Below are 26,066 nucleotides of genomic sequence, written 5' to 3' on the forward strand. Positions count from 1 at the left end.
AGTTCAGTATGTTGATTCTTGAACACAGCTACTTTATGAGTCTTGGTCGTGGCCCTAAGCACTTTGTTTTCCAGTATTACCACCGGATACATAAATGCCACAGACACATAATTGGGTGAACCTTTTCAGATTGTGACTCAGCTTTGCTAAAGTCCCCAATTAGAGGTGTCCAGGGTTCTTAAGCACACGCTTTTTTTTTGCTTTGGACCTTGACTTTAACCGCTCAGTCTCAAGTTTTCACTTAACACCTTCACGCCACAAGCACATGGTTAGGGACAGCTTGGTTTAGCCGCTTAGGCTAGAATTTTATTCCTTTAGGCCCTCCTATCCACTGATGCTCAAAGCCTTGGGATCCTTTTTATTACTCTTGCCTTTTGGTTTTAAGGGCTATTGGTTTTTTGCTCTTGCCTTTTCGTTTTAAGAGCTTTTGGCTTTTTCTGCTTGTTTTTTCTTTTTCTATTTTTTTTTTCGCCATTTTTTTTTCTTCTCTTTTTTTTTTTCTGCAAGCTTTCTGTATTCACTGCTTTTTCTTGCTTCAAGAATCAATTTTTATGATTTTTTTAGATTATCAAATAACATTTCTCCTTGTCATCATTCTTTCAAGAGCCAACATATTTAACATTCATAAACAACAACTTCAAAAGACATATTGATGCCAAGGCATTTTGGCCAGTTTCACTAACCTTTTCTTTACTGTTTTTAAGGTAGTTTCATGCATTTTCTTAGGAAATAAACTAGTTTTGGGTAGATATTCACTTACATCTTGATTCAAGCAAACATTGTGAACTTTGAATGATTTCATGAGAATTTTGCATGAATTATATGATAAATTGGATGATGCATGATCCCATGATTAAGAGCAAGACTTTGATGCACTTTGTTTGATTGATTTCAGGCCAAAAGAAGAAGAGAAGAAGCCACGTTAGTAGCTACGTTATTTACACTAACGTGGGCACTAACGTGGAAGGAAGGAAAGCCCCAACGTTAGTGAGAAAAGTTAGTGGCATTAACTTTGAAGAAAGGAAATGGAGCCAACGTTAGTGACACATAACATTATCACTAACGTTGGACCAAGCTCATAAGTGGGCACGTTAGTTGCCACGTTAACTTAGTTAACGTGGCCTCTAACGTTAAGAAGAAAGGGGGGAGGCCAACGTTAGTGACATTCAACATTATCACTAACGTTGGCCAAGTCACATTAAGCCACGTTAACTTCCACGTTAACCTAGTTAACGTGGAAGCTAACGTGAGTAAACAAAGTAGTTGACAACGTTAGTGACACCAAACATTGTCACTAACGTTGGGATGAACACGCACTATCCCCAAGAAGCCACGTTAACTCCCACGTTAACCTAGTTAACGTGGAAGTTAGGTGAAGAAGAAGTTGCCGACAATGTTAGTGACACCAAACATTGTCACTAATGTTGCCAACACAAGCCACAAAGAGCCACGTTAACTCCCACGTTAACTTAGTTAACGTGGTAGTTAACGTGGGCAAAAGTCCCACCTGGCAGCCTGACCATGCCTTCTTCAAACACGCATAACTTGAGCCACAAAGCTCCAAATGAGATGATTCCAGTAGCATTAGAAGGTAGGATTCCAGAGCTTTCCAAGCATATATGGCACTCCATGGTTGACACTAAATATGAGGGAGAAAACCTGCCCCAAAAGTGCAATGATAAACATGGTATCAGCCTGTATTTTGGCCAACTGACCTCTACACCTTCCAAGAAGTATAACTCGAGTTGTAGAGCTCCAAATGATGCGCTTCAAAAAGCATTGGAAAGTAGACATCCAGGCCTTTTCAAAAATATATAATAGTATGGGGTGGACACTAAGTTTGAGCTTCAGAAATATGAAAATCTCTAGCATTATTGGCAATCAACATTTCCAGTAACGTTGGCATATATGCCAGCGACCATGTCCACTTCAAAGGAGCATAACTTGAGCTACAGAGGTCCAATTGAGGTGATTCTAGTTGCGTTAGAAAGCTGACATTCAGAGCTTTCCAACCATATATAATACTCTATAGTGGGCATGAAATTCGAGCACAAAAAAGAGGCATCTTTTAAGCCCCAAAAACACCAACTGGGCAGCAAGTGCAACGTTAGCCACAATAACTTCAGCACTAACGCCACACTTGTAGCGTTAGTGTGGCTAACTTTAGCACTAACTTTAGCACCTGGACCTCAACTTAACTCACTTCTCTCTCAAGTCCACTTCAAAGCTCAAGCAAGCAAGCCCACAATTGTCAACCAATCAAGACCACAAGAAGCATCTAGAATAGGAATTTTCATTTTATTGTATTTTGCTTTTATTTTCATTTTGTAATTTAGGAGAGCCTATATAAAGGCCTTAGTTTTTACATTCAAAGAATTCTGAAATTCTGGAGAATTGAAGGAAGGGAGAGAGAGTGAAGACCAATTCAAACTTCTGTGAATTGGCACACTCCAAGGGGAGTGGGTCTTCGAACCCCTCCCCTCAATCACTCTTCTTCCTTTTCTCTTCTTTTCTTCCTTAGGAGTAGTTTCATTTTAGTTGTAATTTTCATTTATGAATTTTGAAGTTTCAATTTCAATTTCAATCTTTATCTTTACTTTTCTGCACTTTCTTTCTTTTCTATTTTGGTAGAGCAATGATCAACTAACTCTTTTCATTGGGTTAGAGAGCTCTATTGTGATTCAATGGATTAAGTGTAGTTCTTATTCTTCTTCTTCTTTCTTTTCTCTTGATTTTACTTGAAAGCTTTCGATCTTCATCCAATTGGGTAATGATCTTGGAAAAGAAACTATTCATACTTGGATCTCTTCTGAACCTTGGAAGAGGAATGAAGAGATCAAGCTAGAAATGCTTTCTCATGCTGGACCAAATTGGGTTTGGATGGATATGTGACTATAATCCTCTCATTACTTGATTTGGGAAATGCATGTGGTATAATCAGTGACCATACTTCATCTCTTCTCATGAGCAATTGACCAAGGAATTGGCTATTGATCAAGATTTGAGAGATTGAATTACAAGAAATTGTAATTCAATCACTTAAGATTGCCAAGGAGATCAATGAGTGCATTGATCGAGGAGGAGATGAGAATGAACTTGATCTGGAGGATTGCAATATCTCTTGATCCCAATGTTCATTTTATTTTTAGTTCTTACATTTACTTTTCTTGCCATTTTACTTTTCTGCACTTTATTGCTTTCTTTACTTTTCTGTCAATTTACATTTCCTTGTTACTTATCACTCCATTATGATTCATCTAACTAGGATAATCAATTAACCATTGATTGCTTAATCCGTTAATCTATGTGGGATTCGACCTCACTCTATTGTGAGTTTTACTTGACGACAATTCGGTATACTTGCCAAAGGGAGATTTGTTGTGAGACAAGTTTTCCGTGCATCAAGTTTATGGCGCCGTTGCCGGGGATTAGTTGTGATTAACAAACTACCGGTTGGTTGATTACCTAGATTAGACATTTTCTTTTGTTTTGCTTTATTCATGTAATTGCTTTAGTTCTTTATTTTCAATGCTCTCTAACTGTTTGTGTTAATGCCTCACCAAGAAGCCCCTGTTCGTGACAGCTTTGGCTCTTGGTGATTTTGTTCTTTACTTAGCTTGTTTCCAAATAAAATTGGCATATGATCACATTCTAAGTTTGGTGTTGCCCTGCAACAATCTGTTTTTAATCTTTCTGGATACTTGCATCCATTCTAAGAGAAAGTGTCACACTAAGTTTGGTGTGCCACTTATTTTTCTATGCAATGTATCCAGCAACACCACTTGTTTGTATAATCATAATGCCTTTGCTTCTTAGGCTTGCAGTGTTATCCTTAATTTTTGCTTGCTTAACCACATACATCACTTACATTTCAGTATGTAAGACGTTCATGACCCATCATAGACCCCACCACCACTGTTTTATTTGCTGCTTGAAGACAAGCAATTAGTCTAAATTGGTGTGGGAAGGGAAAAAAGTAGGAGAAGAAGGGCAACAACAATAAAGATGAACTACAAGGTGGTAAAGTTTCTTTTTTCTCTTACTTATTTCCAGTACATTCAATTGCATGATTGTCTTCTAAGTTCTTTGTATGTATGTGTGCTTGTTCCTTGTAAATAAGCATGTCAATTCTGTCTTTTAAACTTTTTATTGATTAAGGCTGTGTTTTCTAGTCTGAATGTCATTATTGCATCCTTACTTTGCTTACTTGTATGCTTGTCCCTTTTGAATCAAATGATAGGAGAATGAGTGTTTTCAAAAGACCAGAGTAGAGTTCATACTATGGAATGAGTTCATGAATTTGTGGTGTGGTCATAAGTTAGCTAAGTTGGTTCAACCACAAGGGTGGGAAGACAACTATCTGTCATGAATACTATGCTTGAGACACACCCCATGAGACTAGCTAAATAAGAAAGAGGGAAAGAACAATGAAAGTGGAATAAAAAAAAAGTAAGCAATAAGGCTAGGCACCAATGGTTTTAATCTTGAAGCATGTGTCTGTGGTGCTCCTGTGTGAGGGATCTACTTGGATGAATAAGCTCATTGGGGTGCTTTATCACTTGGTAACTTGGGTTAACTAACCCGGGATTATCAGCTGAAAGTCCACTATCAAGAGTAACACTCACTACAGAGCATTTAGTAACCCAAAGAGGTGCTGGACACCAAGGTCTCAAGAAAAGAAAATAAATAAACCATATGTCTATGGTGTGTATGTATGGGGCAGAGACTTGAGCAAGTAAGTCCTTAGGGGTGCTTCAACACCTAGCACCTTGAACCAACTGGTTCGGGAGGGTTGGCTGAAAGCTTATTTTAAATAGTTGCCCCCTTACAGAGCACTTAGCTTAAAGAACACAAATAAGCCCTGAAATGACAATAAAAGGATCAATGAATAAAAGTCTCATGGATGCAATCACAGTAAGTATTCTAGGACATGATAAAGGTATGAAATCCAGGAATGAACCTAAGTTGCTATGCATGAAACCACCATAAAACCAGGGACATGACTTCCACAATAATGACTCATTTCTCTTGGCATTCCATTCATCATTCTCTTGTTCCAGTACTTGCTTAGGGACAAGCAAGCTTTAAGTTTGGTGTTGTGATGCCAGGGCATTTTGGTTAGTTTCACCGACCTTTTTTTTACTGTTTTTAAGGTAGTTTCATGCATTTTCTTAGGAATTGGGTAGATATTCATTTACATCTTGATTCAAGCAAACATTGTGAACTTTGAATGATTTCATGAGAATTTTGCATGAATTATATGATAAATTGGATGATGCATGATCCCATGATTAAGAGCAAGACTTTGATGTACTTTCTTTGATTGATTTCAGGCCAAAAGAAGAAGAGAAGAAGCCACGTTAGTAGCTACGTTAGTTACACTAACGTGGGCACTAACGTGGAAGGAAGGAAAGCCCCAACGTTAGTGAGAAAAGTTAGTGGCATTAACTTTGAAGAAAGGAAATGGAGCCAACGTTAGTGATACTTAACATTATCACTAACATTGGACCAACCTCATAAGTGGGCACGTTAGTTGCCACGATAACTTAGTTAACGTGGCCTCTAACGTTAGGAAGAAAGGGGGAGGCCAACGTTAGTGACATTCAACATTATCACTAACGTTGGCCAAGTCACATTAAGCCACGTTAACCTAGTTAACGTGGAAGCTTACGTGAGGAAACAAAGTAGTCGACAACGTTAGTGACACCAAACATTGTCACTAACGTTGGGATGAACATACACTATCCCCAAGAAGCCACGTTAACTCCCACGTTAACCTAGTTAACGTGGAAGTTAACGTGAAGAAGAAGAAGTTGTCGACAACGTTAGTGACACCAAACATTGTCACTAACGTTGCCAACACAAGCCACAAAGAGCCACGTTAACTCCCATGTTAACTTAGTTAACGTGGTAGTTAACGTGGGCAAAAGTCCCACCTGGCAGCCTGACCATGCCTTCTTCAAACACGCATAACTTGAGCCACAAAACTCCAAATGAAGTGAATCCAGTGGCATTGGAAAGTAGGATTCCAGAGCTTTCCAAGCATATATGGCACTACATGGTTGACACTAAATTTGAGGGAGAAAACCTGCCCCGAATATGCAATGATGAACATGGTATCAGCCTGTATTTTGGCCAACTGACCTCTTCACCTTCCAAGAAGTATAACTCGAGTTGTAGAGCTCCAAATGATGCGCTTCGAAAAGCATTGGAAAGTAGACATCCAGGGCTTTCCAACAATATATAATAGTATGGGGTGGAAACTAAGTTTGAGCTTCAAAAATATGAAAATCGCTAGCATTATTGGCAATCAACATTTCCAGTAACGTTGGCATATATGCCAGCGACCATGTCCACTTCAAAAGAGCATAACTTGAGCTACAAAGGTCCAATTGAAGTGATTCCAGTTGCGTTAGAATGCTGACATTCAGAGCTTTCCAACGATATATAATACTCTATAGTGGGTATAAAATTCGAGCACAAACAAGAGGCATCTTTTAAGCCCCAAAAACACCAACTGGGCAGCAAGTGCAACGTTAGCCACAATAACTTCAGCACTAACGCCACACTTGTAGCGTTAGTGTGGCTAACTTTAGCACTAACTTTAGCACCTGGGCCTCAACTTAACTCACTTCTCTCTCAAGTCCACTTCAAAGCTCAAGCAAGCAAGCCCACAATTGTCAACCAATCAAGACCCCAAGAAGCATCTAGAATAGGAATTTTCATTTTATTGTAATTTGCTTTTATTTTCATTTTGTAATTTAGGAGAGCCTATATAAAGGCCTTAGTTTTTACATTCAAAGAATTCTGGAATTCTGGAGAATTGAAAGAAGGGGGAGAGAGTGAAGACCAATTCGAACTTCTGTGAATTGGCACACTCCAAGGGGAGTGGGTCTTCGGACCCCTCCCCTCAACCACTCTTCTTCCTTTTCTCTTCTTTTCTTCCTTAGGAGTAGTTTCATTTTAGTTGTAATTTTCATTTATGAATTTTGAAGTTTCAATTTCAGTTTCAATCTTCATCTTTACTTTTCTGCACTTTCTTTCTTTTCTATTTTGGTAAAGCAATGATCAACTAACTCTTTTCATTGGGTTAGAGAGCTCTATTGTGATTCAATGGATTAAGTGTAGTTCTTATTCTTCTTCTTCTTTCTTTTCTCTTGATTTTACTTGAATGCTTTCGATCTTCATCCAATTGGGTAGTGATCTTGGAAAAGAAACTATTCATACTTGGATCTCTTCTGAACCTTGGAAGAGGAATGAAGAGATCAAGCTAGAAATGCTTTCTCATGCTGGACCAAATTGGGTTTGGATGGATATGTGACTATAATCCTCTCAATACTTGATTTGGGAAATGCATGTGGTATAATCAGTGACCATACTTCATCTCTTCTCATGAGCAATTGACCAAGGAATTGGCTATTGATCAAGATTTGAGAGATTGAATTACAAGAAATTGTAATTCAATCACTTAAGATTGCCAAGGAGATCAATGAGTGCATTGATTGAGGAGGAGATGAGAATGAACTTGATCCGGAGGATTGCAATATCTCTTGATCCCAATGTTCATTTTATTTTTAGTTCTTACATTTACTTTTCTTGCCATTTTACTTTTCTGCACTTTATTGCTTTCTTTACTTTTCTGTCAATTTACATTTCCTTGTTACTTATCACTCCATTATGATTCGTCTAACTAGGATAATCAATTAACCATTGATTGCTTAATCCGTTAATCTCTGTGAGATTCGACCTCACTCTATTGTGAGTTTTACATGACGACAATTTGGTATACTTGCCGAAGGGAGATTTGTTGTGAGACAAGTTTTCCGTGCATCACATATGCACTGTTCAAGCATTCATTCAGAAAACAAAAAGTATTGTCTCCACATCAATATAATTAAACTAAGTTCAAGGATAAATTCGAAACTCATGTACTTCTTGTTCTTTTGAATTAAAAGCATTTTTCATTTAAGAGAGGTGATGGATTCATATTCACTACTTTAAGGCATAGACACTTAGACACTAATGATCATGTAATAAAGACACAAACATAGATAAACATTTAACATAAGAAAATGAAAAACAGAAAATTTTAAGAACAAGGAATGAGTCCACCTTAGTGATGGTGGCGTTTCCTTCTTGAGGAACCAATAATGTCCTTGAGCTCTTCTATGTCTCTTCCTTGTCTTTGTTGCTCCTCCCTCATAGCTCTTTGACCTTCTCTAATTTCATGGAGTATGATGGAGTGCTCTTGATGTTCCACCCTTAGTTGTCCCATGTTGGAACTTAGTTCTCCTAGGGAGGTGTTGATTTGCTCCCAAACATTCTGTGGAGGGAAGTGCATCCCTTGAGGTATCTCAGGGATTTCCTGATGATGAGCTTCCTCACGTGTTTATTGAGCTCCATGAGTGGTCTCTCTTGTTTGCTCCATCCTTTTCTTAGTGATGGGCTTCTCTTCCTCAATGGGAATGTCTCCTTCTATGAAAGCTCCAGCTGAGTAACATAGATGGCAAATAAGATGAGGGAAAGCTAGCCTTGCCAAGGGGGAGGCCTTTTCGGCTATTTTGTAGAGTTCAAGGGAGATGACTTCATGAACTTCTACTTCCTCTCCAATCATGATGCTATGAATCATGATGGCTCAATCCACAGTAACTTCAGATCGGTTGCTAGTGGGAATGATGGAGCGTTGGATGAACTCCAACCATCCTCTAGCCACAGGCTTGAGGTCCAGTCTTCTAAGTTGAACCGGTTTGCCTTTTGAGTTAATCTTCCATTGAGCTCCTTCCACACATATGTCCATGAGGACTTGGTCCAGCCTTTGATCAAAGTTGACCCTTCTAGTGTAGGGGCGTGCATCTCCTTGCATCATAGGCAAGCTAAACGCCAACCTCACATTCTCCGGACTAAAATCTAAGTATTTCCCCCGAACCATGGTGAGATAATTCTTTGGGTTCGGGTTCTTACTTTGATCATGGTTCCTAGTGATCCATGCATTAGCATAGAACTCTTGAACCATTAGAATTTTGACTTGTTGGATGGGTTTTGTTAGAACTTCCCAACCTCTTCTTGGGATTTCATGTCGGATTTTCGGATACTCATTTCTCTTGAGTTTGAAAGGGACCTCGGGGATCACCTTCTTCTTGGCCACAACATCATAGTAGTGGTCTTGATGGGCTTTGGAGATGAATCTTTCCATCTTCCATGACTCGGAGGTGGAAGCTTTTGTCTTCCCTTCCCTTTTCTAGAGGATTCTCCGGTCTTAGGTGCCATGGTGGGAAAATAAAAAGCTTTATGCTTTTATCACACCAAACATAGAATATTGCTCGCCCTCGAGCAAGAAAAGAAAGAATAGATGAAGAAGAAGAAGAAATGGAGGAGAGAGAGAGAGAGATGTGTTTCGGCCAAGAAGGGGAAGAGAGGGTTGTGTTATGTGAAATTGAAGAAGAATGGAGGGCTTTATATAGGGAAGGGAGGGGGGTTAAGGTTCGGCCATATGGGGTGGTTTTGGGTGGGAAATTGATTTTAAATTTTGAAGGTATGTAGAGTTTATGAGATAGGTTTATGGGGAAGAGTGGATGGATGTGAGTGGTGAAGGGGTAATAGGGAAGAGAGATTGAGTTGATTGGTGAAGAGTTTTGGGGTTGAGTGTTTATTGGGAAGAGAGGATGAATGAGAAGAGGAAAGAGAATGAGTGATGGTAGGTGGAGATCCTGTGGGGTCCACAGCTGCTGAGTTGATCCTGTGGGGTCCACAAATCCTGAGGTGTCAAGGATTTACATCCCTGTACCAATTAGGCATGTAAAATGCCTTTGCATGCAACTCTGGCGTTTAAACGCCGAATTGATGCTTGTTCTGGGCGTTCAGCGCCCAGATGCAGCATGTTTCTGGCGTTGAACGCCAGTTCTATGCTTGTTTCTGGCGTTCAGCGCCAGCCTTCCTCAGTGTGCATTCCTGGCATTTGAACGCCAGGATGCTGCTTGTTTTGGGCGTTCAACGCCAGATCCATGCTCTGTTCTGGCGTTGAACGCCAGCCAGATGCTCCTTACTGGCGTTTAAATGCCAGTAAGTCCTTCCTCTAGGGTGTGATTTTTCTTCTGCTATTTTAGATTTTGTTTTTGATTTTTCTATTTATTTTGTGACTCCACATGATCATGAACCTAATGAAACATGAAAGAACAATAAAAATAAAAATAAAATTAGATAAATAAAAATTGTATTGCCTCCCAACAAGCGCTTCTTTAATGTCAATAGCTTGACAGTGGGCTCTCATGGAGCCTCACAGATGTTCAGAGCATTGTTGAGACTACCCAACACCAAACTTAGAGTTTGGATATGGGAGTTCAACTCCAAACTTAGAGTTTGGTTGTGGCCTCCCAACACCAAACTTAGAGTTTGACTGTGGGGGCTCTGGTTGACTCTGTTTTGAGAGAAGCTTACTGTGCCTCTTTTCCATGTTTACAGAAGGATGTCCTTGAGTTTTAAACTCAAGGGAGTCATCATTCAATTGAAGGACTAGTTCACCTCTGTTAACATCAATCACAGCTCTTGTTGTGGCTAGGAAGGGTCTTCCAAGGATGATGGATTCATCCTCATCCTTCCCAGTATCTAAGATTATGAAATTAGCAGGGATGTAAAGGCCTACAACCTTTACTAACATGTCCTCTACTTGTCCATAAGCCTGTTTTCTGGAATTGTCTGCCATCTCTAATGAGATTTTAGCAGCTTGTACCTCAAAGATTCCCAGTTTCTCCATTACAGAGAGTGGAATGAGGTTTATTCCTGACCCAAGGTCACATAGAGCCTTCTCAGAGGTCATGGTGCCTATGGTACAAGGTATTAGGAACTTTCCAGGATCCTGTTTCTTCTGAGGCAATCTTAGTTGATCCAATGCATTTAGTTCATTGGTGAACAGGGGAGGTTCATCTCCCCAAGTCTCATTACCAAATAAATTGGCATTCAGCTTCATGATTGCACCAAGGAACTTGGCAACTTGCTCTTCAGTAACATCCTCATTCTCTTCAGAAGAGGAATACTCATCAGAGCTCATGAAGGGCGTAAGGAGGTTTAATAGAATCTCTATGGTCTCTAGATGAGCCTTAGAGTCCTTTGGTTCCTCAGAAGGAAACTCCTTATTGATCACTGGACGTCCCAGGAGGTCTTCCTCCTTGGGATTCACGTCCTCCCCTTCCTCCTTGGATTCGGCCATGATGGTTATATCAATGGCCTTGCACTCTCCTTTTGGATTTTCTTCTGTATTGTTTGGGAGAGCACTAGGAGGCGTTTCAATGATCTTCTTACTCAGCTGGCCCACTTATGCCTCCAAATTTCTAATGAATGACCTTGTTTCATTCATGAAACTCAGAGTGGCCTTAGATAGATCAGAGACTAAGTTTGCTAAATTAGAGGTATTTTGTTCAGAGTTCTCTGTCTGTTGCTGAGTGGATGATGGAAAAGGCTTGCTATTGCTAAACCTGTTTCTTCCACCATTATTAAAGCCTTGTTGAGCCTTTTGTTGATCCTTCCATGAGAGATTTGGGTGATTTTTCCATGAGGGATTATAGGTATTTCCATATGGTTCACCCATGTAACTCACCTCTGCTATTGCAGGGTTTTCAGGATCATAAGCTTCTTCTTCAGAAGATGCCTCTTGAGTACTGTTGGATGCAGCTTGCATTCCATTCAGACTCTGAGAAATCATATTGACTTGCTGAGTAAATATTTTATTATGAGCCAATATGGCATTCAGAGTATCAATTTCAAGAACTCCCTTCTTCTGAGGCGTCCCATTACTCACAGGATTCCTCTCAGAAGTGTACATGAACTGGTTGTTAGCAACCATGTCAATGAGTTCTTGAGCTTCTGCAGGCATTTTTTTTAGGTGAATGGATCCACCTACAGAAGTATCCAATAACATCTTAGCTAATTCAGACAGACCATCATAGAATATATCCAGGATGGTCCATTCTGAAAGCATGTCAGAAGGACACTTTTTGGTCAGTTACTTGGATTCACCTTCTTTTTGTCTGAAGGTTTGAACATTCACTCTAAGCTTACTCAACTTTTGAGGAGGAAAGAACTTGGCTAAGAAAGCCTTGACCAGCTTATCCCAAGAGTTTAGGCTATCTTTAGGTTGAGAATCCAACCATATTCTAGCTCTGTCTCTCACAGCAAAAGGGAAAAGCATGAGCCTATAGACTTCAGGATCTACTCCATTAGTCTTAACAGTATCACAGATCTGCAAGAATTCAGTTAAGAACTGAAAGGAATCTTCAGATGGAAGTCCATAAAACTTGTAGTTTTGTTGCATCAGAGAAACTAATTGAGGTTTAAGCTCAAAATTGTTTGCTCCAATGGTAGGAATGGAGATGCTTCTTCCATGTAAATTGGAATTAGGTGCAGTAAAGTCACCAAGCATCCTCCTTGCATTGTTGATGTTAGGTTCGGCTGCCATCTCCTTTTCTTGTTCGAAAATTTCAGTAAGGTTGTCTCTGGATTGTTGTATTTTAGCTTCTCTTAGTTTCCTCTTCAGAGTCCTTTCAGGTTCTGGATCAGCTTCAACAAGAATGCTCTTTTCCTTGTCCCTGCTCATATGAAAGAGAAGAGAACAAGAAAAAAAGAGGAATCCTCTATGTTACAGTAAAGAGGTTCCTTATTGTTAGTAGAAGAAGAAAGGGAATAAGAGTAAAGAAGAATGGATAATCCAAACACAAGAGTGAGGATAGAGGCAGTGATTTGAGAACAAGAGAAGTGTTAGTAAATGAATAAATAAATAGAATAAGATGAGAGAGAGAAGTTTTCGAAAATAAATTTTAAAAAGGAGTTAATGATTTTCGAAAATTAAAGGAGGAATAAAATTAAATTTAAAATTTAAAATAATTAATTAATTAAAAAGAATTTTTGAAAAAGAGGGAGGTATTTTCGAAAATTAGAGAGGGATAGTTAGTTAGGTAGTTTTGAAAGAGATAAGAAACAAACAAAAAGTTAATTAGTTAGTTGAAACAAATTTTGAAAATCAATTTTTAAAAGATAAGAAGATAAGAAGTTAGAAAAGATATTTTAAAATCAAATTTTTGAAAAAGATATGATTTAAAAAGATATGATAGAAAGATATGATTAAAATTATTTTCGAAAAAGATTTGAATTTTAAAATCAAAATTAATGACTTGACTCACAAGAAATCATAAGATATGATTCTAGAACTTAAAGTTTGAATCTTTCTTAACAAGCAAGTAAAACTTGAAATTTTTGAATCAAAACATTAATTGTTGATGATATTTTCGAAAATATGATGTAAAATTAAGAAAAAGATTTTTTTTTTTAAAAAATATTTTTAAAATTTTCGAAAATAAATAAGAAAAATGAAAAAGATATGATTTTTGAAAAAGATTTTGAAAAAGATAAGATTTTTAAATTGAAAATTTGATTTGACTCATAAGAAATAACTAAATTTTAAAAAGTTTTGAAAAAAAGTCAACTCAAATTTTCAAAAATTTATGAGTGAAAAAAGGAAAGATATTTTTTTGATTTTTGAATTTTTAATGATGAAAGAGAAAAACATGAAAAAGACTCAATGCATGAAAATTTTCGATTAAAACAATGAATGTATGCAAGAATGCTATGAATGTCAAGATGAACACCAAGAACACTTTGAAGATTATGATGAACATCAAGAACATATTTTTGAAAATTTTTCTATGCAAAGAAAACATGCAAGACACCAAACTTAGAAATCTTTGATGCTTAGACACTATGAATGCAAAAATGCACATGTAAAACAAGAAAAGACACAAAACATGAAAACGCAAAGATCAAACAAGAAGATTTACCAAGAACAACTTGAAGATCATGAAGAACACTATGAATGCATGAATTTTTCGAAAATTTTATGCAAAATTTAAAACATGCAATTGACATTAAACTTAAAATTGACTCAAGACTCAAACAAGAAACACAAGAATATTTTTGATTTTATGATTTTCTAATTTTTTTTGGATTTTTCGAAAATTAATGTGAAAAGAAAAATAAGGATTCCAAAATTTTTAATATGAATTCCAGGAATCTTGCACTCTTAGTCTAAAGCTTCAGTCCAGGAATTAGACATGGCTCACTAGCCAGCCAAGCTTTCAAATGAAAGCTCCGGTCCAAAACACTAGACATGGCCAATGGCCAGCCAAGCTTCAGCATGAAATTACATCCGTTGAGGTGATTAGTTGAAGCCTCAGTCCAAAAGAATTTAGACATGGCTTTACAGCCAGCCAGGCTTCAACATGCTTCATGAAACACTAGAATTCATTCTTAAAAATTCTGAAGAAAAATATATTTTAAAAAAGATTTTTTTTTTTTTTGAATATTAATTGGGAAAAACAAAAAAGAAGAAAATATTTTTGAAAAATTTTTTTTTGAAAACTTTTTGAAAACAAAATAAGAAGAAAATTACCCAATCTGAGCTACACGATGAACCATCAGTTGTCCAAACTCGAACAATCCCCCGCAACGGCGCCAAAAACTTGGTATGCGAAATTGTTACTCTGAGGTTGTAAAATTTGTTATTCGTTCTCTCCCAGGCAATGGTGCCAATAACTGGTGCACAATACCATGGTCCAAACATAACTTCACAACTTCGCACAACTAACCAGCAAGTGCACTGGGTCGTCCAAGTAATAAAACCTTACGTGAGTAAGGGTCGATCCCACGGAGATTGTTGGTATGAAGCAAGCTACGATCATCTTGTAAATCTCAGTCAGGCGGATATCAAATGGTTATGGAGTTTTCGAATAATAATAATAAATAAACAGAAAATAAAGATAAAAATACTTATGTATATCATTGGTGAGAATTTCAGATAAGTGTATAGAGATGCTTTCATTCCTCTGAACCTCTACTTTCCTACTGTCTTCATCCAATCAGTCCTACTCCTTTCTATGGCAAGCTTTCTGTAAGGGCATCACCGTTGTCAATGACTACATCCCATCCTCTCTGTGAAAATGGTCCAAATGCTCTGTCACGGCATGGCTAATCATCTGGAGGTTCTCGATCATGCTGGAATAGGATTGGCGTCTGTCACTACGCCCAGCACTCGCGAGTTTGAAGTTCGTCACAGCCATCCCTTCCCAGATCCTACTCGGAATACCACAGACAAGGTTTAGACTTTCCGGATCTCAGGAATGGCCATCCATGGGTTCACTACAACAAATATGGGCTTTAGCAATGCCAAAATCTGCAACGCCTTAAAACCGTTCTCTTAGATAGTTTTAGACAACGGTTTTTTGCAGTGTTACTATTGAAGTTCATTTTTCATTATTTTATAGCAACAAAATAAAACCTTTCTCTTTGACTATTTTAAAGAACGGTTTTATAACCGTTACTAGAATTTGATTTTAAGCAACGGTTTTTTAATGTTGTTTAAATAATTATACAAAAGATACGCTTAAAAACCGTTGCCAAAGTTGCTACACTTTAAAACCGTTCCCTTTGATGATTTTAGACAACAGTTTTTATAATGTTGCTGTTGAAGTTTAATTTTTCATTAAGTTATAGCAATAAAATAAAACCGTTCTCTTTAACTGTTTTAAAGAACGGTTTTATAACCATTACAATAAATTTTTTATTAAGCAATAATTTTTTAATATTTAAATAATTATACAAATTAAAATATACATATAAAAATAGTTCTCTATAAATATTAACTTAGTAGAAAACTCAAAAATTATTATTATAAATAAATAACAAATACTATTTATAAAGAAAATAAATTTATAACAAATATTTTTTTTTATTTCATTCTCGCTCTAAAATTTAACATTTTTTCTACGCTTGAACAAATTTTTGAGAAACTCCTTATAAAACAAAATACAGAGCTCTAGTGTTTTTCCTCCTTTACTAGCCCTAAGTCCCTAACCCACCATAACCCACCACTCATCATCAGAGCCTTGCCATCATCGTCGCACAAAATCAGCTTCACGCAGTTTATGGTGCGCCAAAGAAGGAAGCAGTTCGTGGTGCGTTGTCACTGCGTCTCCGTTGTCCTCGCCGCGTGGGTTGTTGCTGCTTTTCCCTTCTTCGCGCCGTGGTCGTTGCTTGTAAGACCCATAATTTTTGGAAAAATCTTATTATGAGTTAAATTTAATTTATTTATTTATTAGATATTTTGATTTCAGAAATTATTTTATTAAAGATAATTAAAGTAAGTTTTGATAAATTGAATTTGAAATAAATTAAAGTATTTACCAAACTTTATAATTATTGAATATTTTTTATTTACAATTTAAATTTAAAAATAATAAAATTTTTACTATTTAAATTAAAATTTTTATTTAATTTATAATTATGGAATAATTTTCTATATTAACATTAAAAAGCTTAATAATTATAAAATAATAAAAATATATATGATTTGATTTAAATAATTAATATTTTTGTAATTTAATAATTTAAATTTTATGAATAAAAAAATTAATTATATCATCTTATAATTTAAATTAGAATACTTGATTGAAAGCTAATTAATAAACTAATACAACAAATAATATTTTTTAAAAAATAATTTTAAAAAATTAAATTAAAATTTTAAATTAATACTCTATACTGTAATTTATTAAAATTATCCTACTCTAATTAATCCAAAAATTCCTAAATCAAATCCTAACCTAACTCTAATTTTTATCTAACCCTAATTCTATTACACACACAACCCACAACCCTCAGATGCCGCCCCCAAACACCCCCTCGCGGCCCCTCTTCTCACATAACACACAAGTGACACACCACACGACACACATATACAGAGATGACGAAGAGAGGAAGAGAGGGAGCCGCCGTCACGTCGTCACCGTTCAGCCCATCGCCACCGCCATGTTGCCACCGAGCCACCGGTCACGAAGGGAAGAAAGACAGAGCCGTGCAGAGTTCATGAGGGGAGAGAGAGGCCGAACGCGAGGAGGGAGGGAACCCTCGTCGTCGCTGTTCGTGGAGTCCGCGCCAGCACCGTCGTCGCCGTCGCGGAGGAGCGTCCCTATCTCCGTGAGCTGCCGTCATCGAAGCTTCTGCTTCTGCTTTGCTACTTCTGCTGTCACGCCGTTGTCCCTCTGGACGTCGCTGCTTCTGAATCTTGCCGTGTCACTAGTTCTCTGCCTCTTCATTGTGGCTCAACCTCTGTTTAGGTAACTAAAGTGTCTCTTGTTCTGTGAGTTTAATTGATTTGGTTTCTGTTTTGATTTGAATATTGATTTGGTATTTTGGTCACTACCTGTCACTGGTTTCTGTTCTGATAGCTGCTGCTATTTTTTGCATTTAATTTGTTATTTATTCAGTAATTTATTACTATTCTATTTTTGGTTTTGATTCACTTCTGTGCTATTATTTAATGTTTACTCTTTAGTGTTTGCATTCTAATTTTTGTAATAATTTCTAATTTACTGTATGCATGAATAATTGTGTCTTCTGATTCAGGTATAAGAAAGCAGTGTGGTAGTTTGAAAAAAACATTAGTCCTCATACCAAACTCTTTAAGTGAAATGTGGGAGCCAACTATAGTCAACCTTGCTCATGCATACAGAAAATTGAAGTAAGTTGATAAATGTCTAGTCATTTCACATGAATTCTTGTTGTCCCCTTTTGGAATTGTTAGCCAAAAGAAAGTTTATTATATGGAAGCGAATTTATCATTTTGGTAGTTGCTTTTGGTATCCCATAATTTCCTGTCCGAAAACTCTATTTTTCTCAATTTCTTCAACCTGTAGTTTCGAAGTTTGAGTGAAGGATGAAATATCCTTCCATCAAGCTGATCCTGTTGTTTGTTATTTCTTATTTGTAATGAGAAATAGTTAATACCATTGTGATAGTGTTGTAGTCCTAATCCTGCATTGTCTAAATTCGATTAGGATGTACCGTGAAGCAATTTCATATTATGAGAAAGCACTTGTGTTATCAACCAGAAGTTTGAGCACCTATGCTGGTCTTGCCTACACTTACCATTTACACGTATATAAAATCCTCTTTGTTTTGCCTGTTTTGTGTTGTTCTACATGCAATAATGTATTCTTAGAAAAGCAAATGTCCTGTGCTTGGTAGCTTCTGCAGTTTGAAATACCTAGGGGATGTATGTTTAAAGTCATTTGGAATGATTTCTCGACTTATATCGGATTATATAATTTTGAGGAATAAATGATGGATTATACATGACCTATATTTTTTTTTGTTTATTTATTTACTTGGAGCAAAGGTTGGTAATAATTTGTTTTAGATCTTTCATATTACATGATCTGAGTGCATTAACACTAGAATTTACTTATTATTGGATTTTTTAATGAAAGAATTTGTGGCAGGTTTCGAGTAGAGCATGTTAAAAGAAACACATTCTGTTATATATTTGTATTGAATAGAATGATACACTTGTGCCACCCAATTATTTGGTTTGGAAAATTGTCGTGCACACCATGTGCTTGTGAAATTGTGAAATTGTTAAAACTTGTATCAGCTTACTATATATATATAATAATAAGTGATACAAAGGCTGCATTATATTCATAGAAAAAAAGAAACAATGAGTGATTCTGCAGTTTTAGAGTGGCTGATGAGCGGATAATTTATACGCTTTTTGACATTGTTTTTAGTATGTTTTTAGTAGGATCTAGTTACTTTTAGGGATGTTTTCATTAGTTTTTATGTTAAATTCACATTTCTGGACTTTACTATGAGTTTGTGTGTTTTTCTGTGATTTCAGGTATTTTCTGACTGAAATTGAGGGACTTGAGCAGAAATCAGATTCAGAGGTTGAAAAAGGACTGCTGATGCTGTTGGATTCTGACCTCCCTGCACTCAAAGTGGATTTTCTGGAGCTACAGAACTCGAAATGGCGCGTTTCCAATTGCGTTGGAAAGTAGACATCCAGGGCTTTCCAGCAATATATAATAGTCCATACTTTGGCCAAGAATTGACGACGTAAACTGGCGTTCAACGCCAGCCTTCTGCCCAAATCTGGCGTCCAGCGCCAGAAAAGGATCCAAAACCAGAGTTGAACGCCCAAACTGGCACAGGAACTGGCGTTCAACTCCACAAATGGCCTCTGCACATGTAACACTCAAGCCCAAGCCCAAGCACACACCAAGTGGGCCCCGGAAGTGGATTTGTACATCAATTACTTACTCATGTAAACCCTAGTAGCTAGTTTATTATAAATAGGACCTCTTACTATTGTATGAGATATCTTTGGACGCCTGGTTCTTAGATCAGAGGGGCTGGCCTCTCGGCCATGCCTGGCCCTTCCACTTATGTAATTTTAATGGTAGAGTTTCTACACTCCATAGATTAAGGTGTGGAGCTCTGCTGTTCCTCAAAGATTAATGCAAAGTACTACTGTTTTCTATTCAATTCTTCTTATTTCGCTTCTAAGATATCCATTCGCACCCAAGAACGTGATGAAGGTGATGATTATGTGTGACGCTCATCATCCTTCTCCCTTATGAACGCGTGCCTGACAAACACTTCTGTTCTACATGAAATAAGCTAGAATGAGTATCTCTTAGATCTCCTAACCAGAATCTTCGTGGCGTAAGCTAGAATGATGGCGGCATTCAAGAGAATCCGGAAGGTCTAAACCTTGTCTGTGGTATTCTGAGTAGGATTCAATGATTGAATGACTGTGACGAGCTCCTAACTCGCGATTGCAGGGCGTTAGTGACAGACGCAAAAGGATAGTAAATCCTATTCCAGCATGATCGAGAACCGACAGATGAATAGCCGTGCCGTGACAGGGTGGGTTAGCATATTATTCACTGAGAGGATAAGATGAAGCCATTGGCAAGGGTGATGCCTCCAGACGATTAGCCGTGCCGTGACAGGGCATTGGATCATTTTCCCGAGAGATGACCGAAAGTAGCCATTGACAGTGGTGATGTATCACATAAAGCCAGCCATGGAAAGGAGTAAGACTGATTGGATGAAGATAGCAGGAAAGCAGAGGTTCAGAGGAACGAAAAGCATCTCCATTCTCTTATCTGAAATTCTCACCAATGAATTACATAAGTATCTCTATCCCTATTCTATTATTAAATTTCGAAAACTCCATTATCACTTTATATCTGCCTGACTGAGATTTACAAGGTGACCATAGCTTGCTTCATACCAACAATCTCCGTGGGATTCGACCCTTACTCACGTAAGGTATTACTTGGACGACCCAGTGCACTTGCTGGTTAGTTGTATCGAAGTTGTGTCAACTATAAATTAAGATCAAAGCACCAAGCTTTGGAGCCATTACCCGGGATTGTTCGAGCCTGGACAACACAATTTCGTGCACCAAGTTTTTGGCGCCGTTGCCGGGGATTGTTTGAGTTTGGACAACTGACGGTTCATCTTGTTGCTCAGATTAGGTAATTTTCTTTTTATTTTCTTTTCAAAAAAATTTTTCAAAAATATTTTCAAAATTTTCTCATCTGTTTTCGAAAAAAAAAATAATAAAAATAAATAAAAATGTTTTCAAAAATAAATTATTCTATGGCTTCAGAATTTTTAAGAATGAATTCTAGTGTTTCATGAGCATGTTGGAGCCTGGCTGGCTGTAAAGCCATGTCTCAATCCTTATACTCAAGAGAAGAGCTTCTTTGTCTTTCTTAGCCAATTGGCTGTTGAATGCAAGGAATGTCAGGCGTGTCATATCTGAGTTACATACTAAAGCTTGGCTGGCTATTAAGCCATGCCTGACCCTTTGATTGGAGCTTTAGAGCATAAGATTCCTGGAATTCATATTAAAAAATTTTTTGAATCCTTATTTTTCTTTTTTTTTAAATAATTTTCGAAAAATATAAGTTAAAAATCCAAAAAAATCATAAAATCATAAAAATCAAAAATATTTTGTGTTTCTTGTTTGAGTCTTGAGTCATATCATAAGTTTGGTGTCACTTGCATATGCATCTTGCATTTTTTCGAAAATATCATGCATTCATAGTGTTCTTCATGATCTTCAAGTTGTTCTTGGTAAGTCTTCTTATTTGATCTTGATGATTTTTTGTTTTGTGTCTTTTCATGTTTATCATATGCATTCTTGAATTCTTAGTGCGTAAGCATTAAAGAATTCTAAGTTTGGTGTCTTGCATGTTTTCTTTGCATTAAAAATTTTTCAAAAATATGTTTTTGATGTTCATCATGTTCTTCATAGTGTTCTTGGTGTTCATCTTGACATTCATAGCATTCATGCATGCATTCATTGTTTTGATCTAAAAATTTCATGCATTGCATCCTTTTAGTGTTTTTCTCTTGCATCATAAAAATTCAAAAATCAAAAAAATATCTTTCCCTTTTTCTCTCCTCAAATTCGAAAATTTGGATTGACTTTTTCAAAAATTTTTAAAATCAAATTGTTTCTTATGAGTCAAATCAAATTTTCAATTTGAAAATCTTATCTTTTTCAAAATCTTTTTCAAAAATCAAATCTTTTTCAAAATTCTTAGTTATTTTCGAAAATTCCAAAAATATTTTTCAAAAATTTTTTTCTTATTTTTGTATTAAATTTTCGAAAATAACATAAACAATTAATGTTTTGATTCAAAAATTTGAAGTTTGTTACTTGCTTGTTAAGAAAGATTCAAACTTTAAGTTCTAGAATCATATCTTGTGATTTCTTATGAATCAAGTCATTAATTGTGATTTTAAAAATCAAATATTTTTCAAAAACTAATTTCTATCATATCTTTTCAAAAAAAAAAAAAATATCTTCTTATCTTATCTTTTTCAAAATTTGATTTCAAAATATCTTCTCTAACTTCCCAACTTCTTATCTTTTCAAAATTTGTTTCAACTAACTAACTAACTTTTTGTTTGTTTCTTAACTTTTTCAAAACCTCCTAACTAACTCTCTCTCTCTCATTTTCGAAAATATCTTCCTTCTTTTTCAAAAATATCTTTTCAAAATATCTTTTCTAACTTCCTAACTTCCTATCTTTTCAAAATTTGTTTCAACTAACTAACTAACTTTTTGTTTGTTTCTTAACTTTTTCAAAACCACCTAACTAACTCTCTCTCTCAATTTTCGAAAATATCTTCCCTCTTTTTCAAAAATTTCTTTTTAATTAACTAATTATTTTTATTTTTTATTTTTGAAAAAAAAAATTTTCGAAAAATACTAACTAATTTTCAAAAACCAATTTTCAAAAATCACTAACTCTTTTTCAAAATAATTTTCGAAAATTATTCCTCCCCCATCTCATTCTATTTATTCATTCATATCCTAACATCTCATCTCACATTCCAATCCTCACAGTTGTGTTTCTTCCTTTACATCACATCCTTTATCTCCCCCTCTTCTTCTACTTACAAAGGGATCCCTATACGGTGGTATAAAGGATCTCTATTATTATTATCATTTTTCTGGCCATTCTTCCTTGTCATATGAGCAGGAGCAAGGATAAGAACATTCTTGTGGAAGCAGATCCAGAACCTGAAAGGACTCTGAAGAAAAAATTAAGAGAAGCTAAAATACAACAATCCAGAGATAATCTTTCAGAAATTTTCGAACAGGCAGAGGAGATGGCAGCCGAAAATAATAATAATGCAAGGAGGATGCTTGGTGACTTTACTGCACCTAATTCCAATTTACATGGAAGAAGCATCTCTATTCCTGCCATTGGAGCAAACAACTTTGAGCTGAAACCTCAATTAGTTTCTCTGATGCAGCAGAACTGCAAGTTTCATGGACTTCCATCTGAAGATCCTTTTCAGTTCTTAACTGAATTCTTGCAGATATGTGATACTGTTAAGACTAATGGAATAGATCCTGAAGTCTACAGGCTCATGCTTTTCCCTTTTGCTGTAAGAGACAGAGCTAGATTATGGTTGGATTCTCAACCTAAAGACAGCCTGAACTCTTGGGATAAGCTGGTCACGGCTTTCTTAGCCAAGTACTTTCCTCCTCAAAAGCTGAGCAAGCTTAGAGCGGATGTTCAAACCTTCAGACAGAAAGAAGGTGAATCCCTCTATGAAGCTTGGGAAAGATACAAACAGTTGACCAAAAAGTGTCCTTCTGACATGCTTTCAGAATGGACCATCCTGGATATATTCTATGATGGTTTATCTGAGCTATGAAAGATGTCACTGGACACTTCTGCAGGTGGATCCATTCACCTAAAGAAAACGCCTGCAGAAGCTCAAGAACTCATTGACATGGTTGCTAATAACCAGTTCATGTACACTTCTGAAAGGAATCCTGTGAATAATGGGACGCCTATGAAGAAGGGAGTTCTTGAGGTTGATACTCTGAATGCCATATTGGCTCTGAACAAAATATTGACTCAGCAAGTCAATATGATTTCTCAGAGTCTGCATGGAATGCAAGCTGCATCCAACAGTACTCAAGAGGCATCTTCTGAAGAAGAAGCCTATGATCCTGAGAACCCTGCAATAGCAGAGGTAAATTATTTAGGTGAACCTTATGGAAACACCTATAACTCAACATGGAGAAATCATCCAAATTTCTCATGGAAGGATCAAAAGCCCCAACAAGGCTTTAATAATGGTGGAAGAAACAGGTTTAGCAATAGCAAGCCTTTTCCATCATCAACTCAGCAACAGACAGAGAACTCTGAACAAAATGCTTCTAATTTAGCAAATCTAGTCTCTGATCTATCTAAGGCCACTGTAAGTTTCATGAATGAAACAAGGTCTTCCATTAGAAATCTGGAAGCACAAGTGGGCCAGCTGAGTAAAAGGATCACTGAAATCCCTCCTAGTACTCTCCCAAGCAATACAGAAGAGAACCCAAAAGGAGAGTGCAAGGCCATTGACATAAGTGCCCTGGCCGAACCTGTGAGGAGAGGAGAGGACGTGAATCCCAAGGAGGAAGACCTCCTGGGACGTCCAATGATCAATAAGGAGCTTCCCTCTGGGAAACCAAAGGACTCTGAGGCTCATCTAGAGACCATAGAGATTCCATTGAACCTCCTTATGCCCTTCATGAGCTCTGATGAGTATTCCTCTTCTGAAGAGAATGAGGATGTCACTGAAGAGCAAACTGCCAAGTTTCTTGGTGCAATCATGAAGCTGAATGCCAAATTATTTGGCATTGATGCTTGGGAAGTTGAACCTCCCTTGTTCATCAATGAACTAAGTGATCTGGATCAACTGACATTGCCTCAGAAGAGACAGGATCCTGGAAAGTTCATAATCCCTTGTACCATAGGCACCATGATCTTTAAAGCTCTGTTTGACCTTGGTTCAGGGATAAACCTCATGCCCCTCTCTGTAATAGAGAAACTGGGAATCTATGGGGTGCAAGCTGCTAAAATCTCACTAGAGATGGCAGACAGCTCAAGAAAACAGGCTTATGGACAAGTAGAAGATGTATTAGTAAAGGTTGAGGGCCTTTACATACCTACTGATTTCATAGTCCTGGATACTGGAAAGGAAGAGGATGAATACATCATCCTAGGAAGACCTTTCCTGGCCACAGCAAGAGCTGTGATTGATGTTGACAGAGGTGAAATATTCCTTCAATGGAATGAGAATTCCCTTGTATTCAAAACTCAAGGATCTTCCTCTGCAACCATGGAGAGGAAGCAGGAAAAGCTTCTCTCCAAGCAGAGTCAACCAGAGCCCCCACAGTCAAACTCTAAGTTTGGTGTTGGGAGGCCACAACCAAACTCTATGTTTGGTGTTGAACTCCCATATCCAAACTCTAAGTTTGGTGTTGGAGAGTTTCAACAAAGCTCTGCACATCTGTGAGGCTCCATGAGAGCCCACTGTCAAGCTATTGACATTAAAGAAGCGCTTGTTGGGAGGCAACCCAATATTTATTTATCTAACTCTATTATTATTGTTTTTCATGTTTTCTTAGGATCATGATCATGTGGAGTCACAAAATAAATATAAAAATTGAAAACGGAATCAAAAACAGCAGAAGAAAAATCACACCCTGGAGGAGCATCTGTCTGGCGTTCAAACGCCAGAACAGAGCATAGTTCTGGCGCTGAACGCCCAGAATGGGAGCATCCTGGCGCTGAACGCCCAGAACAAGCATGGTTCTGGCGTTCAACGCCAGAAATGGCAGCAAATGGGCGTTGAACGCCCAAAATGGGCACCAACCTGGCGCTGAACGCCCAGAGTTGTGTGCAAGGGCATTTTACATGCCTAAATTGGTGCAGGGATGTAAATGCCTTGACACCTCAAGATCTGTGGACCCCACAGGATCCCCACCTACCTCCACTCACTCTCTTCTCTCTTCTCAATCATCCTCTATTCCCAATAAACACTCATCCCTTCTGTCTTCCATTTACCACTCACATCCATACACCCACTACCTTCAAAATTCAACATCTCTCTCCCACCCAATCCCACCCATATGGCCGAATACACACTCCCATCCATCTCCTCCATATCTTCTTCTTCTTTCTTCTTTTGCTCGAGGGCGAGCAACATTCTAAGTTTGGTGTGGTAAAAAGCATAGCTTTTTTGTTTTTTCCATAACCATTGATGGCACCTAAGGCCAGAGAAGCCTCTAGAAAGAGGAAAGGGAAGACAAAAGCTTCCATCAAGGGTCTAAAGCTCAGTGGTAGAACATTTGACTGCAAATCAAGAGATCCCTGAGATACCTCAGGGGATACATTTTCTTCCACACAATTATTGGAAGCAACTAAGGGTGGAACATCAAGAGCACTCCATCATCCTTCATGAAATCAGAGAAGATCTAAAAGCAATGAAGGAGGAGCAACAGAGACAAGGAAGAGACATAGAAGAGCTCAAAGACATCACTAAGGTGGACTCATTCCTTGTTCTTACTTTCTCTGTTTTTTGTTTTCTATGTTATGTGCTTATCTATGTTTGTGTCTTCATTACATGATCATTAGTAGTTAGTAACTATGTCTTAAAGTTATAAATGTCCTATGAATCCATCACCTCTCTTAAATGAAAAATGTTTTAATTCAAAAGAACAAGAAGTACATGAGTTTTGAATTTATCCTTGAACTTAGTTTAATTATATTGATGTGGTGACAATGCTTCTTGTTTTCTGAATGTATGCTTGAACAGTGCATATGTCTTTTGAAGTTGTTGTTTAAGAATGTTAAATATGTTGGCTCTTGAAA

General features: G+C 37.2%; 1 non-coding gene across 1 annotated transcript; it reads right to left on the reverse strand.

Annotated features, from left to right (window-relative positions):
• Window positions 1-22,914: 22,914 nt before the first annotated feature.
• On the reverse strand, window positions 22,915-23,022 carry LOC148548868 (small nucleolar RNA R71). Its single transcript, XR_015898063.1, has one exon. It is a non-coding gene; the product is annotated as a small nucleolar RNA R71 (small nucleolar RNA).
• Window positions 23,023-26,066: the final 3,044 nt, after the last annotated feature.

This window comes from Arachis ipaensis, chromosome B8 (assembly GCF_059453495.1).
Source record: "Arachis ipaensis isolate K30076 ecotype BB chromosome B8, ASM5945349v1, whole genome shotgun sequence".
Taxonomy (NCBI): Eukaryota; Viridiplantae; Streptophyta; class Magnoliopsida; order Fabales; family Fabaceae; genus Arachis; species Arachis ipaensis.